Genomic DNA, 19183 nt, shown 5'->3' with positions numbered 1-19183 from the left:
AAAATACATTAAATCATTGCGTTAAAATTGAGGCAGCTGGCAGTCCAGGCAACCTTATAAGATTTCTGTTTTCTGGATGGAGGCCCAGCCACATAGAAAGGTGGACCCATTGGCCTAGTATATTCATTTAGTTATATGCCAAATCCTTGCAGATCCCAAACAGTCCAGAATTTACCATGACATCCTTTTCCTTCTCTTCTTTTTCTCTTCCCTTCCTTTCACTTTCATACTTTCTGCCACCCCACCCTTTTTCCCTCCTCTTCCTCCTTTCCTCTCTCCCTGGACTACTTCCTTCCTTCATAGAAGTCTCCTGGAAAATAGGAAAAAGTATTAACCCACTTTTCCCAAATTTCCACTAGTTAATGATGCTAACTCAACCCAAAGAAAAGGACTTGCATGAGATGGAATTGGAGAAACATGGCCATTTTCCAGGGACCTCTTTTCTTGGCATTGCTATGACACTTACTTGACTTTGAGGATAAAAATCTTGTTTCAGTAGGTAGCTTTATATGAACTGATTAAAACATAGCTTTAACTTGTGAATAAAAATTAAATATTTGTTGCATTTTTAGTCCATAACTATATTCAGATTCTCTCTCTGTGTCTCTGTCTCTGTTCCCCGCCCCCCCAAGTGTTTATTGCCAATTGCATTGGAAACCAGTTCTGAATAACCAGAGTCAATTTTGTTAAGTGATAGCTTCATACCATGGCATCTAATGTTTTTTGTCTTAAAGGGATCTGGTAGTTTGCAGTATCTAGTTGATTAATTAAATTAACTATCCAAATGAGGGTTCACTGATTTCAATAACATTTTCTTCTTTATCGGTCAACAATCAGAGGATTTGAGTAGGAAATTCAGTTTTTCAAGAACTTAAAATTTGAAATTTGAAGCTACCAAGATGATAGAATTCTATTTAAATTCATCAACTATTTTTGGGTCAGTACTGTGTTCACAACATGCTAGGAACATATTTGGTAAATTTTTAAGGACTTAAATATACTTTTTCTCTTCAGCAACTAAATTAGAGCATAAGAAAAAATACAAAACAAAGTCTGTTCCCTCAGTTTATGATCTCTATGGAGAGATTTGTATTTTGGGGAAATATGCAAACAATTAAAGAACAATTCCAGACCTCGAGTGGTACCAAGCTGAATCCCAAACATAATACAGGCAGATATCGTGGACTGTTTAGAAAGGACAGAGGCTATGGAAGACCCTGGCCTATGATACGCCATTACAGACGTTGTCTAGAAGGACCCTCAGGAAGACGTAGGGGTTGAAGTACCTTCTGAGCTGTAGAGAAGGTTTTGATGTTTAAGGTTGTTGGAGAATTTGGTGGTAACTAACGGTGGACCATACAAAGAGGCTCATGTTATCATACTCAGGATGAATAGGGGCCAAGTTTAATTTGTCAATACTTTTTAAAAAAATTGCTAAGGTGGACATAGTGGTGCACACCTGTAATTCTCCCACTCAGGAAGGGAGGCAGGAACATTATAAATTCAAGGCAAGTTTGGGCTACATTGTAAGATTGTCAAAGATAAGAAAAATAAAATCCACAATGGAGAAAGACAAAATATATAAAGCGCGGGAGGGAGAATTCATTGTTTTTATTTCTAAGAGTGTGTTTCAAAGCACTTGGGCTAACGCTGTGATGTGCATACACTTCCATCGAGAGTGAGTCCCTGCAAGGGCCAAGATAAAATATACTCGATAATTGGATATTTCTAAATGTGCTAGAGTATTCTTGGTAGAGTATGTTGATAGCCGAGTGCCCAGGATTCAGCATTCAGGCAAGGGGATGCCAACAGTGAGAAGGCAGTTGACTCTTCCAAGTACTGTTATGGCATGGCCTGGTAGATGCATGCTATTATATTCTATTAGACGATAAGCCTGCCACAATGTAGTTAGGGAAAATTAGCACAGGGTATGGTGAATTAGATCATATATGCTCTGCTCAGAGCCTATCTGCTTTCACCCTTCCCACATGCTACAACATAACATCATGACATAGAAATATACTTCTGGAGGTTGGTGAATCCAAAGTTAGGGTTTTAGAAGATTATTACACAATCTTTTAAGTCCTCCATGGATGGCTCCTTCTGCCTGGGTCCTCATGGGGTGAAAGAAAACAATGCCTCTCCCTCAAGCGACTCATTTCATCATATGTCACAGTTTAAATGATTCTCTACATCACTTCATCACCATGGAAGTTAGGGTGTTGAGACAGGAGTTGGGGGAGAGCACACATATTTAGGCCACAGGAATACACAAAATTTGTAACCATAAACCTATTAGAGATGTTTATCAGAGTTGTAGTATTTAATTGGTTTGAAATTATACCCAGCCATTTTTAAATCCCATTTGAATGTGACACATCTTAGAATTATCAAATCTTTAGTGGCAAAAAGATAAAGTTAAGTAGGCCTGTCTTATATAAAATGACCAAAATTAGAACTAAGTGTGCATGTCTTTCTGCCAAACCATTGTTTTCTTCTCTGTCCCCTTCCACCTGCCCTCCACTATCCTCCTTTTTCTCCAGTAAAGTGGCTGAATTCTTGAATTGCCTGGAATCACTTTCTCATGAAATGAGTATGTCTCTCCACACCTTTAACAGTTTGTAGTGTATGGAGATCTTCAGCCATTCTGTCGATATATACCAAGTGTGGCTAAAGGTAGGGCCTACAGACTTGGAGCTGGGAGGACTTGAACGCTGGCTCTGTAACTTCTCTGCTTTCCCTTTTGAAACTCTTGGTTCCCGTTTCTCGATCCATTAAATGGGTATAATTAATTACATTTTGTAAATTTACTGATTAAGGTGTTGATATTGCAAAACAGGTCACGTGTTTCCTGAAACACAAAACGGTTACAGTGACTGTTACCTTTTATGTGGTACAGTTGAGGCTCAGCACACACTATCCCTAAATGTAACTGTGGAGACTGAAATAAGACTCCCCAAAAATATACTTGTTAGGCATATTTTGAGCAGATTATTTTGAGAAAATGTGGACATAGTAGTAGCTCTGCAAAGCTCCCCTTTGCGAAGGAAATTTACATCTCTAAGACAAACCTGCATCTTAGTAAAAGGTGTTTACGTTAGGATAGGCAATGTTTGCTAGTTTATAGACTTTTTATCCACACGACAAGGTGACATTTATGTACCATCTCTATAGTCTCATTGCTTGCTCATAACACATCTATATATTCCTCCAGAACACACCATTGCTTTCTATAGCTCAGGGTTCTGTATGAACTTCAATCATCTGGCACTTTTTGAATTATATTTTTGTAGGACTCCTGTGTATACACAAAGTAATCTGTTTTTTTCTTCTGTTAATCTGTCTCATGTCCATTTAGTGCAGTCAGTCTCAATCTTCTTGATGCTGCAGCCCTTTAATACAGTTCCTCATGTTGTGGTGGCTGCAACCTAAAATTATTGCTGCTTCGTAACTGTAATTTGACTACTGTTATGAATTGTAATAGAAATATCTGATATGCAGGGTATCTCATATTTAGCCCTGAAAGGGGTAGCAACCCACAAGGTGTAAACCACTGGTTTAATGTCTAACCCAGCTAAAGAATTGTGACGTATATAGAGGCTAGCCTACTCTGCAGCAAGCTCATACAAGCCAGGCCAGTAAACCATCTCCAAGACAGGTACTGTAACATTTATTTTAAAAATATTATCTAGTAGTCCTAAAACTTTAGGAAGTAAATCGTATTTAATTATTATCACATCTTTGAGAAATAATAATTCGCAGTACAGATGAAGCCTTGTTCTACATCTGGCCTTGTTGGAAGGTTTCTCCAGTCTTGCTGAACTGGTTGTGTCATTTCAGAACTCCTGGGCAATAAATCCGCCAAACTGGAGAGTGTGCACATGAGATAGCTGGAATTTTTTTTTTTTTTTTGTGCCACTCTCAATATATGTTTTATCATGTGTAATTCACATTCCAAATGCTAATTAGTTAAATTTGAGACCAATTAATTCTCTTGGAGATAGAATGTGTATTTTAAGATAAATGTTCAATCAAGATTTTCCAACAGGCTCATGTACTTCTTTTAAGTAAGTTAAATACCTGTCTTTTAAGTTGGCTGACCTGGTGGCTATTTGATTGACCATAACTGTCCTCAAAGACAAATCACACACAGATCTAAACTCTAAGTGGTAACGTGAGGACTGATCTATTAAAGTCAATGAGTGTTGAGTAGCTAAAATGTTCTATGCTTTAAAAGTAAAAAGGTTATTTAAAAAATCAGAAATTTATCTTTTGCTAAAACATTGTGGAAAATCATTTGGGCTCCTTAGGTATATAATGTACATTGACAGAAAGGAATCCAAGTATAGTTTACAGGGTTTGAGGACCTTCTGATATTATGGCAAGATAAAACCATGCTGAGATTTTTAAAAGTTACCAGTATACATATTTATTTGCTGGTCTGAAATGCTTCCAAGAGGCCATTAGAGTCATTCTGGTAGATAATGCACAGAATGAAGTTTGTAGTTTTGTCTAAACATCTTTAAAGGGCACGGCATTCTCCAGTGACGCTGTCATTGTCTACAAAGATGTTAACTCTTGTTTATGCCTTCAATTTTTTTTCCCCACTCATTACTTCTCCATTTCATTTTTGCATTTTCCCTGCATGCTCTCTAAAGTAGACTGTTGGATTTTCAAATGTACAGCTCAGGAGCCAGGTATTGCTGCAGCTGTGCTTACAGCAGGGTCACGGGCTGGAAAAATCAGAGGATTTTGAAATGGGATCCAAAATGTCCTGGCCTTTCCCCCTGCACACCACGTAGCGGAATCACGGATCCGTCTTTAACAATGCCTCGTCTTGAATAGCTCTTATGGCCAGAATCTTCCCTAGGCTCACTCTCTGGACTTCTGTAGTGCAACAGAGGAACTTGGCTCAGTGGAATTCTGGTTCATGGCCCCCATCAGCGTATTTGCGTATCTTCTTGGAGTAATGGGTTAAAACGAGGAACTACTTTTTAGGAGACTGCTATTATTTGGTCACTTTTGTGGAGAGTTTTAAAGAAGGATCTGGAAGCCGGGGGAGTCTGGCTGGCTCTGCCCTTCCTGTGCTTTTTCCGCTGCCTGTCTTTAGCGTCTCCGCTTCATTGCCCACGTGTCACCTGTGCTTAGCCATGAGGCGCTATATCCTCTCCCATTCCAAAAACATTGATCTAAGTCTCCCTCCTTCCATTTTTTAATAAATCTTAGTGAAGCAATATAACATTCCAGGTCAGTCCTGTAGTGCTGTTCTGGCCTCGCTGGAGCAGTTGCTGCAGAGCATGGAAACTTGCTGGCACAATATTGCAAAGTGACTCTGTGGGGGCTGGACGACTTCCAGCCAGCAATGAACCACGGCCAAGAAACGCCAGTATGGATAATGCAAACAAGAGAGATTTGGGGCACATTTCGATTTAACCATCTGATTTAATTGACAGAATAAATGCACCTGTCAACGGGTAATATTCTTGTGATTAGTTTTGGCTGTGATGATGAGACGATGTTAAAAGAATGTCAGAACAACCTGTCCTGGGACTCTTACCGGCAGTTCCGAGCAAAGGAAGGTCAGTTTTTAGCTAGCAGAAAGAAGCAGGATTATCCTCTTGTAATGGGAAGGTATTTTATGGACCCGGTGAATGTTTTATTTGCCGTTTTCCCTCTGTGCTTAGCCTTCACCACAAATCAAAGCAGGGGACAGAGGCTTACAGACGACATTGGCATTTGAATGAGTCTCTACGGCTACCTACCGGGAGTAGTCTTCCTGTGGAAATGGCTCAAGCTGATCCTCATGGTCCCACCTCGCTCTAATTGTGCTTCCTTCATGACGAGAGGAAGCTATTTTAGAAAGATTTTAGTGGGAGGAGGCCTGTAGCTAAAGCTTGTTTTTTTTTTTTTTTTTTTTTTTTTTTTTTTTTTTCCCCAGAGAAAATGCTGACCTTAGAACAAGCATATTAATTAATGCTCTTTCATCTCGTCATTAACCCTTTGCCTTCTAAGCCCAGGCTTTTCTTGGGAGACTGGGCTCTGGGTTGGCTCGTGAGAACTTCTCAGGGCTCTCTATCTCTGACCTCTCTTGTTTGAATTGTTAACTGCTCTTGCTCCTGCGCATGTACAGAAGGCACCCTGCTTTATTACTCTCCACCACTTTCCTTTGAGCATGGCTTCCCACCAAACCACTTAGAGCTGGACTACTGCTCTGCATGCTTGCCCACCGTGGTCCTCTTGTCTCTTGCTCAACCACAATTTACAGTTATAGGCACACTTGGTATTTTAGTGTTGTGTACTGGGAGTTTGAACGCAGGCCCCCTGTTTACACATCAGCCATACTTAGCCTGCCTCCTATGCCATTTTCCCAGCCTTCACTTTCCTTTTGAGGTTACTTGATCCTCTACTCTTACTGAGGTCTTGTTACCTTTCCAAGGATGCTTCCTAAACTTAATCTTCAGAACAAAGTCCATACCAAATTTCTGGTCACATTATCAGTTTGCCTAGAGGATGTGTCCAAGACTGAAATGCCCTTCTGCATATTCCGTTTCTGTGCATAACAAGTGTTCCTCTTATAATCTCTGACTCACGAATCTAAAATGTTAAAAAGAAAACTTAAATATCTGAATCAAGTCATTGATATTCTTCCTTAAAAAATTCCATGCAAACTTATGGTCAATGTGATTTTTTTTAATTTTTTGATTTTTTGAGATAAGGGTTCTCTGTGTAGCCCAGGTTATCCCGGAACTGCTTGCTCTTGTCTTCCAAGTGCTGGCATTAAAGGCATACACCACCAGCTTGGCCCTCAAGGGTGATTCTTAGGTTCTATATTTATGCATTAGTTTGCTAAGTTCTCATCATTTTTGATTAACAACTCCCTTTCCTGAGGATCTTTTCCTCTTTCCTTTAAGTTTTATACTACATCCAGGCAGTAGTCTAAGCCCATAGGACTATATTTCTTAAAGGCTGAACCATAAGCCCAAAATCACTTGAATTGTCTAGATGCATCTTCCTTGATTCAGAATCTCTTTGAATAGGAGATAAAATCATATGTTATTTAAAATAGTCCCCACTTAGTTGAAAGCCACCTCCGCAAGAAGTGATTTTTCTGGAGTAACCTCTTCCACTTTCCTTTTTGTGTTCCCATGGCCACCACCCTACTGCAGCTTCCCTCCTTTTTACCTGGGAAACAGGAATGATTGCAGCACCGCTGAGCCCTACTTGGGGTTAGGTGGCTTCCATGAACATTGTTCAGCTGTGGAAGGCCAGCCGGAGAAAGGTAAAGTAGACTGGTCAAGGTTACAGAGCTAGGGAGAGATGTGTGGGAATTTAAATAGAGAGCGCGAAAGTTCAGCTGCTTCTCCGGGGCACGCTGCAGCTTCTTGATGCTGAACCTTTTATGCTGTTTCTTTGCCTGTCATTCGTCAGTTGTTTCCAGATTGATTTTTTACTAAATGTCATTTCTGCCAACCTCTGAGAAAACACATTATCTTCCATCATAGTTTTTTTTTTTTTATTTTGTTCTGTTTTGTTTTGTTTTTGGTCCATCTATTAACTTACAGGATCCTTAAGGATTTGAATTATGTCAGCTCTGATTCAGAAGAACCTAGAATGCATTTTGAGTAAATAATATTTGTCAGAAAGCAATAATTTCCTATTGGCTACTGAGTGAGTTCTCCTTTGCCACGCTGGTTCCTTCACAAGATCAGAGGCCTCTTTGCCTTAATTAAAAGTTCACTGCGTAATAGGCAAGTGTAGTTTTCCAGTTGTGCGCTTTTCTCAGTCAACATTTTCTCCCTTTTTCCTTGCTCTTCTCCCTAGCTAAGGTTTGTTTCTGATGCATTGTATGATTGTGTAACACCAGCTTTTGGGTTCATCACAAATTTCTTGGGAACGCCATAGTGTTAATTTTGTCCATTGATAGATCAGTGTGGTGAGAATTTTTGGTTTCTTTAAAAACACAGAAATGTTATGGGACTATGTTTTTGTCTTAATCCCAGGTGTGGGATATGGGGCTGCTTCAGCTTGTCCATGGCAGCTGACTATGATTTGCATTGGGCTCTAGCAGGAACATTATTGTGCCAGCTCAAGGTAATTTACATGTGAAATTCTGGGAACTCCTCAGAGGGTATATAAATGCCAAGGCCTGAGAGGTCCGTGCTGTTGCTCTCCTCAGCCTACCATACTGTGCCTTCTCTCAACCTGTCCATGAGGCAATTTCCACCACCTGCTGCTCACCCCACAGGGACTGCCAGCAGGCTCGGTTCTTCAGTTCTTTTGTCTGGCCCCATGTCTGGACTTCTGGCCTTAGCCTAGAATTTTTGCTTAAGTCTGGATTCCATGCCCCACGATGGTACACCAGATATAAGGATAGCTTCTTGGAATTGCCACAGTATACATAAATAATGACACGAAGACTTTAAATAGTTTAAAACTTAAGCCCTCAGCCAGGGTTGGTTTTCAGCTAACATCAAAATTTGACCTGATTACGGTACCTGCGACCTGCCACCTGGCTACCTCTCTGCTCCTGTACACATCTACCTGTCCCTTCCGCCTCTGCTTCCAAATCTTCAGCATCTGCTTTCCCCTCCTACCATCCTTCTTTCTCCTGTATGTTCTGCCCACCACTTTCTGCTCTATCTCACAACCAATCAGTGAGAAGCTGCCTGACATTCAAGTATCTGAGGGTTGGAAGGACAAAGGTTTATAAAGCTGGTGGTGGGCCATGCATGTGCCAATACCAAAATTGTGCCAGCATTTAGCTGTGCTGGTACAGAATTAACACTTGAAAATAGAGATATTCCTTCACACAATATGAAGGAAAGTTACCCCAAGCACCAGATTTAGTTTTTTTTTTTTTTTTTTTTTTGAACCATTTCAATTTGATGTGTTACATTTTAGTTCCTAGATTCACTATAGTCTAGGAAGCAAAGAGCAAAGATGAAAGGTCAAAATACTTTAAACATATTAGGCTTATTTATTAGTGGCATTTAAAAATGAAGCATAGATAAATAAGATCCCCAAATTATCTCTATCTTTTATATATTGTTTTAAAGTAATGCATTAAAAAGAGGATTGTAGAGACGTGCTGTGATAGTATTCTTCATAGGACTGTACAACCACTGAAATACTTTTCTGTCAACCTTCTAACTAGAAGTATGCAAAAGAGAAGACATTGGCATCTTATTAGATAATATGTATTGAATACAGTAGGAATAGTCATTTTAATGAGATGGCAGAAAGTATTAATTATACAGTATTTGAATTGCCATCATTCCAAAATCCAACACAGGATCTTCAATGTTCATTCGTCATGAAGATACAGTGTTAATGGAATGAAGCAAATTTTCAGCTTTGTTCTGACCTATGAATAGATAATTCTATTCCAGTCATCACTTGTTTCTGCATACTTTATATTAATTCTTGTTATTTGTCACCCTCGTTCATGAGAGTATGGATTTCATATGAGGAGTTTTATTCTTGTTATACAGTATTAAAAACAAAAAAAGTAATGATGTAATGTTAAGCAGCTATAATTAGACTGTTCCCAATTATTATGGAACGATCATGGGTTTACAGAGGGGAAGGTGCAATATGGAAAGATCCATTCTTTGAAAACATTTTCTTTGGCTTAGTGTACTTGGAACCAATGTCAATGTGACTTCACGTAAATGGTAAGCAGAGAAAAGATATTGGACATTGCTGTCCTGTTTATGTAGACAGCAACGTGTGCCACCCTTCCCTAAAGCTGTTGTTTCTTCCATACTTGACTCCTTTGATTTACCCGTGGATATTAGATAACACAGATTCTAAGTCTGCTATTCAAGGGTTTGGTTTTTTTGTTTGTTGACTCTGTTTCTTAGCAATTAAACTTTATTATGCAACCCAACTAGCTTATACAAGAAGGAAAAAGGTTAAAGGGACAAAAGAGTGAACCTTCTGGTAGCCGTTCCACGGGACGGATCCTTAGGTGTCTCTCTGGCCGGCGTGCTGATCCAGCTTGTCCGCTGCCCCTGCACGATCTCTCTGCAGCCAACTTTGTTATTCTCTCTTCCCCAACTCCTTCAGTCACGTGGGAAGGACCGGCTCCTTCTCCCGGTGAGGGTCCATTAGAAAGACAATAGTCCAGGTGGGGTTCCCAGGTCTGCTTCCTGAATTCCAGACCCAGGATGGCTCCACTCAGTCTGTCACAAGGTATTCATGGGGTGCCCCAAGGGTAAAGCCCACCAAGACTGCTCCTACCTGTGACAAAGCTTACTCCTTCCCACATTTGTTTGTTTGTTTTGTTTTAATTTCCATAGTGTAAGGAACTTCCAAGCTTAAGAACTTGAAAACAGACTGCAAAATGTACAAGTTAGTAGTTTTGAACATCCAGGTATAAAACTGTACAACTTGTAGACCACAGTATGGCTGACTTCGCCACACTGTTGTCTCTATCCCTGAGACATGTGAATTCATTCTTTCACAGTACATCAAATAGGTTAGGAGATTTATATCTTTCAATGTTGAAATTCCTAGAATAATAAGCTATATCAAAGAATGGAGATGTTACCTTTACATAAAGCACGTACTCAGTGGCCCCAGCAGCTGTACTCCAGTGTTGAACTTCTGTCAGGGGGTAACCTTGTCTCCAGAGTCCTCTGTGGGCTCCTGCTGGGTAGCCTGGGCAGATAAGAGCAAGTTGAGGAGGCACAGTCTCAAGGCTTGTCTCAGTTTCTTTGAGAGTGTAGTGCAAGCTGTTATTAGAGCAAAAAAGAAAGGAAGAACAATATGTTAAATCGACTCTGTGCTTGAAGCTTTCAACTAAGACACAAATCTACCCTGTCCACCTTTCCACAAGCCAATCCCACATCAGATCATGGGATTAGTGCCATTGGCCTGTATTTGAGGCATTTTCATGAGAAATAGCTTTTCCCATGTATTTTTTCTTAGTTGCTTCCACATAGTAAATGTTGCTAGTACATTGTAAAGAACCGAAAAAAAAAATGATACCCTAAATATTATGTCCCCATTGGACTGAGGACCTGGGCATGGTGGACCATGCCTTTTCAGCCATCATGAGAGAGGCAGAGGCGGGTGCACCTCTGGGTGCAAAGCCAGCACAGTCTGCATGGATATTTACAGTCTAGCCAGAGTCACAGAATAAGACCATATCTCAAACAAACAAAAAAATTAAATCCTGCTTCAACTTTCATATTTTAAAACAGGTATCTGTTGTTCTCTATATTTTTATTTGAAGAGGAGTGGAAGCATTCACAAGTGTTTAAAAGCTTACATTCTGCTAAGTTATCTTTCTGCTAGCACTTGAGGTCTCAGCTTGACTTCAGTTGCTAAAAGCAAGCTTAGTGCAGCAATCTCAGTAACAGAGGTATTAACAGCAGATAGTCCCCACAGTACTGCCTCCCCTTCACAGTACTGCTCCCCCTACAGTGCTGCTTCTTCCCCCAAGTACTGTTTCCCCCAAGTACTGTTTCCCCCAAGTACTATTTCCCACCAAGTACTGTTTCCCACCAAGTACTGTTTCCCCTACTGTGGTATTGTTTCCCCTACCACAGTACTGCTTCCCTTCTACCTACAGTAATGTCTGCCTCCTTTCCCCCACACAGTATAATTTTTATGTTTATATATGCTTTGAGAATTACAGATTTTATTCAATGGTAGTATTGCATTGTACGTGCATTATATGTAAGTATATGTTATTTATTTAGTGTAAATTGTGGTATTCTGATGGTTCAGTGGGTAGAGTAGACTACAGGACAACCCTGGTGCTCTGAGTTCCATCACTGGAATCCTACACATACGTAGAGGAAGAGGTCTAACATCTATGCAGATTTCCATCACGTCATGTGAGTGCACACGCAGGCACACACCACACACATGTATACACACAGATGCACACACACACACACACACACACACACACACACACACACACACACAGACAATTTCTGTAATTTTCAGGGTCTCATGCTAGAACAAGAGCCTTAGTTCTGCATCCATGTGCCTGCAGAGTCCACAGCTCAGGTTCTGGAAGTTTCTTCCCCATTCCCCTTCTCAGTGTGTCTTGCAGCTGGACTCAAACTGCTTGCTTTGTCATAGGTGCTTTGCTTTTTAATAAAGTGAAGTCTGTTCAGGTGATTTTCTTTATATTTCCTGAAGGCTTATGCTCTATTAAATTAGATAGCTTTCTACAGTCATTTTTTAGTTTTCACGGTTTTACTTGTCTAGTTTACTTGCAAGCAAGTTATTTTAAATATTACACTGGAGTTGTGCTGAAGGTGTCAGGAATAAGGGTTTTATTAGTTTTTTAGGTCATAGCAAAATGCTCATCATTTCAAGTGAGACACTTGCATGTTATTTATAGTCTATTTGCACAGAACTAAATAAACAAGAAGACTGCTGGTCAGACATAGTTGCATGCCAGATCCTCACAAGGTATCTCGTGCTGGGGTGACAATCTTTCATTTGGACAAGTATTCCACACTGGCTTAATGTCATGAGTTAACCATTGGGACCATTATAGGGATGAAAACAATGATCAAAACAAATATTAACACAATAATTCCCCACTTAATAAATGATTATTACAAACCTTTGCAATTGAGTAAAACTAAAGCAAATATGTATACTCTAATGCACAAGTGGTCATCTTAAATATTTTTATAGATTGACTGTAGTTGAATAATTATCAGCATTTTTGTTGAGTTTTAATATCTTACCATTCTTGACATTATTTCATTTTGCTAATCTTTTCAAATTTAGTAATTTTGATGCATACACATTTATGTATTATTATGTTTTTAATTGCCATTTCTTTCATCACTGATAACCTGGCTATTTTTAATTTGCTTATTAGCCATTGTGAATAACTCTTTCGCCTAATATTTCTTCATGTCTTTTCCCAGTTCTCTATTCTCTATAATTCTAATATTGCTTTGTACATGGATTTTTAATATGTTGGTAGGAAACCAGTTAAATATATGCATTGCAAATATAATTTTCTATTCTTTGTGTTGTCCTTTAATATTTGAAGCATTTTGATAAAACCTTGACAGTGTAATGACACTTCACAAATAGGTTTTTTTCCTTCATGGTTAGTGATTTTTGGCATATTGTTTAAAAAAATAGTGAATGACTATAGAGGTTGACAGATATTCTCGGCTACATAGAAAGATCTTACCTCAAAAAGGAGAAAAGAAAAGAAAGAAATGAAAACAAGAAAAACAAACAAACAAACATACAAAAAAGAAAAACAAAACAAAACAGTCCTGCCAAGATCTTAAGATATTTTCCATGCCTTACTACTTTACCTATCTAACTTAGATTCTCCCATTAAGCTGAAATATTAATACATATTAATAAAATATTACCTACCAACCACACAGACTTTTCTTTTCCAATTTTCATAGAATGAATATTTGAATTAAAGAGGAGGTACACTCAACTAGAGAAAATTGGGTCTACAAATACCCCTCCTCCCAGTCCTGATGTCGCAAAACAAGTTCTCAAATAGACAGCATTTGCTAGCTGAGCCATAGCCTCATACGTAAAATAAATGAAATGCTAAATTCCTTAAAATATAAATTAATGCCTCGGGCTATATGTCCAATCACAAAGGGTCAGGTTGTAGATAGCGGAAGCAAACTCCACTAATGCTTCCTCTACTAAAAAATGGACTACCGGGACAGAAGAAGGTCCAGATATATAGTCATATTCACACAGACAAAGGCTAACAAAAATAATATTGCCAAGAAGTGGAGGAAAGCATTGCTAGTTGAAATCCATGGCAGAAAAGTGAGTCCATACCTCTACTTTACAACCTAAACAAAGAGTATTTCCAATGGGATTTAGAAATTACTGGATGGAGAGGTTAATAGGAAATAATTTATTAATATGTGTATTAATATTTTAGCTTAATAGAGGCATCTAACTAGGGCAGGTAAAATAATAAAACAGGAGAGTATGCTAAATGAAGTCTCTGGGTAAAATAGATCAGAATTATTCTTAGAACTTTCCTGTAAAATTTACGTTGCCTTTCTAAAAACTCAGTAATATTTTAATACAAACACATGATTTGATGTATGATACATATAGTATGAGGCATGTATATTAAAGCTAATAAAATGTGTTATTCGTGCTATAAAACTTGTATCTCAACAAAGAATAAAACGGACTTTAAAATGCTTGTATTACAACAAAGAAAATGAAAGTAAATTTACCATAAAACACTGCGTTTGATAAAATAATAATATTTCTATTTTCTATTAAACTGGCTAGCTTTTCCTTACATTATCTTCATGTTAAATAATAGAAAATTCACTCCAGTCTCCTTACTTCAGTATTCTACATTAGTTTCTACTTGAAAGATGGAGTCGCCTTGGAGATAGCTAATTCCATGGATGGAATGGGGTAACTCAAGATGTGACTGGAAATATTAAGTTTAGTCAATGGAAGTAGCTATACAACAAATTCTCTGGTAGTGTTCAAAATAGCAAATAGGCTATGGGGTCTTCCTTGTTGCAGATGACCATGCAGTGGGTGCAAAAAGTGGGCAGAGTGAGAAAGGCATCAGTTTCAACCTGCATAACAAGTAGTTGAGTCCAAAGCCATGAGTAGACTCTAAGGACCAGCGGTTTTAAGCAAACCACGGGACAATATACTGAAATAACTTCAGTGCTAGAGAAGCACTGGGCCCCTTGGTCATCAAGCTGTATGACATGGCAGCTTTCAGGTTCAGGAGCTTTGGGCTGAGGAGGGGGCTCTCCTCCCTAGTCAACCCTGAGCACACTGTGTGGGCAACCTGTCCTTCCCATGTCTTCTCAAGCAGGTTGCATACATTTTGCTCCAAACTTCCAAAAATGTGGAGATCAGTTTTGACAGTGTGTATTGAGTTTCTTACACCTGCAGCACTACTGCTAGCTACAGTTATCTGTCCAACCAATCACATTCCCATGCTCATTAGAAGGAAGAAAGCAAAGAGTTATGGTATCAAGCGTCTTGTAGAAGGTGAGATTAATTAGCGGCAAACCTGTCTGATCAGGGATTATGTAGTCATCAGTGGGGTCAGCATTTTGGAAACTGTTGAAGTTCTTCTGAAGGAGGGCCGGAAGCTGACTGTTGCCATACAGCTGTTAGGCGGTGAGCAGGAAGGCAAGGATGAGCTGCATGCTTACGGGAGCCATCTCCACTCCGTATGCACATCTGTATCCGAGATGCTGGAAGCTCTTGAGCAAGCAGCAGCAGCAGCAGCAACAACAGATGCCACGATGGTCGGGAGAGTAAAGAGGCTCATTTAGGAGGATGGTAGGTTCACTCCGGAGAGGGAAAAGTTTATTTAGGAGGATGTATTCACAACAGCTAGTCATAACAGATTTTGCGCTCCTGAGAGGAAAGCATGCAGAAGAACTCAGCTTTGGTGCAGGAGCAGAGATGCCCAGAATCCAACCTCTTGCCTCAAAACTTCTTGGGCTTAGGCAGAAGAAGGACACCAATCTGTCTTTCTACTGATGTTTCACAGGCCAGAGATCTGCTGCAGCTGGCAGATGCCTTGGGACCCAGCACCTGCATGCTCAAAATTCATGTCGATACGCTGAATGATTGTACTGTGGATGTGATGGAGGAATTGACATCCCTGGCAAAATGCTGTGAGTTCTTAATATTCGAAGACAGGAAAGTTACTGATATAGGGAAGGCAGTATAAATGTAGGATGAAGGTGGCGTACTACTTGAATGCCCACGTGGTGCCCGGCTCAGGAGTTGTGAACGTATTGCAGGAAGTGGGCCAGCCTTTACATTAGGTGTGGGTGCTCATTGCAGAAAAGAGCTCCATAGGTTCCTCGGTTCCTCAGCCAGTGGAAACTCCACCAAAGCAGTGGCTGTGGTGGAATCACTGAATTGTGATTAGCTTTATTTCTGGCTCCTGAGTAAGCATGGATGCTGAGTTTCTTCACTTGAGTCCAGGAGTTCAATTAGAAATCGGAGGGGATCACCTTGGCAACAGTACAGTGGTTCCCAAGAAGTGATTGGCAAGCGAGGGTCTGATGTCATTACTGTAGGCCCTAGAAATCCTCGCCGTGGCCAATCTCCTGGAAGCAGATGAGATGTAGAGAAAAGCTACCTGGGAAGCCGGAGTAGACTTGCTGTTTCATAAGAAGACACTGAAGAAGAGTGGTGTCTCCAAAGCCACTGGCTTCAAAGCAGCAGTGTCCGATATTCTCAGGGTTCTGTACAGGAGCAGTGAGAGACAGACTCTGCAGTCATCGTATCATTGTCTTTAACTTGTAATCACTGAACTGGCACTATAATGAGCTCTGAAACGCCCCCCCCCCCAAACACACACACTAAAGAGGAACCACTTCCTTAAAGTAGAGGTATCTGTCTCTTACTATTTTTAAATGTTTCTTTTCACCTCATCCACATGACTGTTGTCAGATTCTTGGTCTAACCAAACCCTATCTCTTTTTAAGGGATGGGATGACCATACACCCTCTTTCTACCCACTCAAGCACTTTATTTTTTGTGGGATTTGGCAGAAGTTGAGTTGTCCTGTCCTTTTTATGCCTTTTTTCATTTGTATATCTTTTAAAACATCCTTCATTGGGGTGAGTCTAGCTCCTTATATATGAAAAAGAGACCAAGTTTTAATACCTTCTACATTTAATTGTTTTACCTATCTTATTTGAGCATGTCAGTGAGCAGTTATCAGCAAAACCATGTATACCTGGAATTTAACAAGACAGAACATTTCAGTTTACCAGCTGTATAAGTGTTTTGACTTATAATACATGGAGAATTTGAGATCATTTTGAAACATGTAGCGTCTAAGTGATTTTAAACATAGAGTATAAAATAAAGAATATTCTCTTTGTTGGATCATAGTTATTCCAATATGATATATAATCTCTGGCACATTCATGTACACAATACTCTACACTGATAAAAATAGGAGCCACTGAGCCACATGAAGACATGACAGTATCTTAAAAACATATTGATAAGCAAACACAGACAACAATAAAGGGCAACATACAATATGCTTCCAATTATGTGACATTTTAGGAAAGACAAAAGTACGCAAACAATAAGCTGATCAGAGTGTCACAGGAGCTTGGAGAAAGTGAAGGAGCTGACTAGTTCAAGGGATTTTTATGGCAGCAAAATTATTCTTTATAGACTGAAAGGGTAGAGATATATAATACATTGGTCAAAACTCACTGAATGGTACAAAACAAAAAAGTGGAACATTCTTGGGAATTAAGATGCAACATTCACACGTTTGGAGAACTGAACCCAAGATGGAAATTTTATTTAAAAATGTAACAACTAAAAATAAGTGAAACGCCGCCCTCTTGGAAAGATGAGGAAGAGGAGTAGGGACGCTAAACCTCGCTCCTAACAGGGCTTCTTCAACTGCCTCTATGTTCCAGTTTATTCTATTTTCATTTTTATTGTCTCAAGAGAGTTTTGCCTCTTGCTATTCACTTTAACTCATCCTATAGTCAAGAGCATGTTTCACTGTTGTTGCTGATCACTCTGCTCTCACCGTTTTCTAGCATCATATCACTGTGGTCATAAAAGATGCTCAATATGGCTTCAGTCTTCCTGACTTTGTTAGGACTCAGCAGCCTAACTTAATTGATCATGTGTAGTATCTATACATAGTTGAAAAGATTACAAACTGCTGCTGCGTAGAGCATGTCTTTATGTGTCTGTAAGGCCCATCTAGGCCATGTGGTAATTCACATCTGCTTTTTATTGATTTTTTTTTTCTTGGCAAATAAGCTATCCAGTACTCACATATTCTACTGTTATTATGTTAAATCCATTTTTCCTCCAACTCTGATAACTGTTGCTTGATATTTGTTGGTGATATACTATCTGCTACATGCACTTTTACATTCTGTTGAATTAATTTTCTTCTTTAAAGTATAATAGTTTAATTTATTCCTGGTAATTTCATGTAAGTGTGCAATGCACTTTAATCATATTAATCCCATATTTCCTCTCCCCTCTGGCTCCCATATACTCTTCTCATCTCCTCTTTCAACCTTATATGGGTAGAATGTTTTAAAAATAATCCCTTGCATTCCATTTGTGCTTCTAACATTTCTATGAATGTGGGCCATCCTCTGTAGTACAGTCAACCTGCCATGTACCACACCCTTAAAGAAATTTGACTCTTCCCTTCCCAAAGCTATCAGGTCCTTAGTCATTAGATCCTTAGTGTGTGTGTCCCCCCCCCCCCCCATCCCCTGCATCTATGTTGGAATGTGAGTATCTTGACTTAGGTAAGTCCTGTGTAGACAGCATAGCTTCTCTGAGTCCCTAAGAGCAATAGTCCTGCCATATTCAGAAGGTAGCAATTTACAACAACCTTTCCTAATCCTTGAATCTCACCATCTTCCCATGCCCTCTTTCATAGTGTTCCCTGAGCATTGTGGGAGGAGCTATGGTACAGACAACTATTGATGCTTTCTGCACTTTGTTCTCTGCACTTTGACCAGTTGTGAGTCTGTATTAACTTTAAAATTTTTATACCTTCTTACATTTAAAATGAATTTTATTCTTTGACATTCTGTACATGTATATTCTATTCTTCCCACCCCCCCCTTAGCTCCCTCCCACCCATATCAAACCCTCCTCCTCAACATTACACCATTTATTTGATTTAAACCTAGATTTTTTTTTTTTGTTGTTCTCTATTGGCTACCAATGTGGGTACCATCTTTTCCTACACCTTCACATTGAACCAGAATGTTCCTTTAAAGAAAAACAAATGTCTTATAGGAAACATGGACATATATATATCATGCTACGTCTATCATTTGCTCTGTTTTTTAATTGGAAACCTCAATCTGACATTCTTAGGTAGTTATTAACTAATAAGAGTAGACATAACATTGATGTTTTGTCACTTGCTTTTTTTCTTTTCTTTTGCTCCTTTTTCTCCTTTCTTGCTGACTCCCCTAGTTATTTTCTTGTTTTATCCTTGTTTGTTTATGTACTAGACACAATCTCAGTGGTCAGCATGGGTCTTACATAGGCATTTAATTTGACAACAATTCTAGCTACACACAAAAACAATACGCTTCTATTCTTCCTCTCTTACTTAGGCAATGTTTACATCTTTTTATGTTGTGCATTCAATTTCAGATTATTGTATCTATAGTTATTTTTAATATCT

At 39.2% G+C, this 19183-nt stretch overlaps 1 pseudogene; it reads left to right on the top strand.

Annotated features, from left to right (window-relative positions):
• The first annotated feature begins 10539 nt into the window (after nt 1-10539).
• Nucleotides 10540-16277, top strand: LOC127205502 (uridine 5'-monophosphate synthase-like; annotated as a pseudogene).
• The last annotated feature ends 2906 nt before the right edge of the window (nt 16278-19183 follow it).

This window comes from Acomys russatus, chromosome 22 (assembly GCF_903995435.1).
Source record: "Acomys russatus chromosome 22, mAcoRus1.1, whole genome shotgun sequence".
Lineage (NCBI taxonomy): Eukaryota > Metazoa > Chordata > Mammalia > Rodentia > Muridae > Acomys > Acomys russatus.
This window is presented reverse-complemented; position numbering and strand designations above follow the sequence as displayed.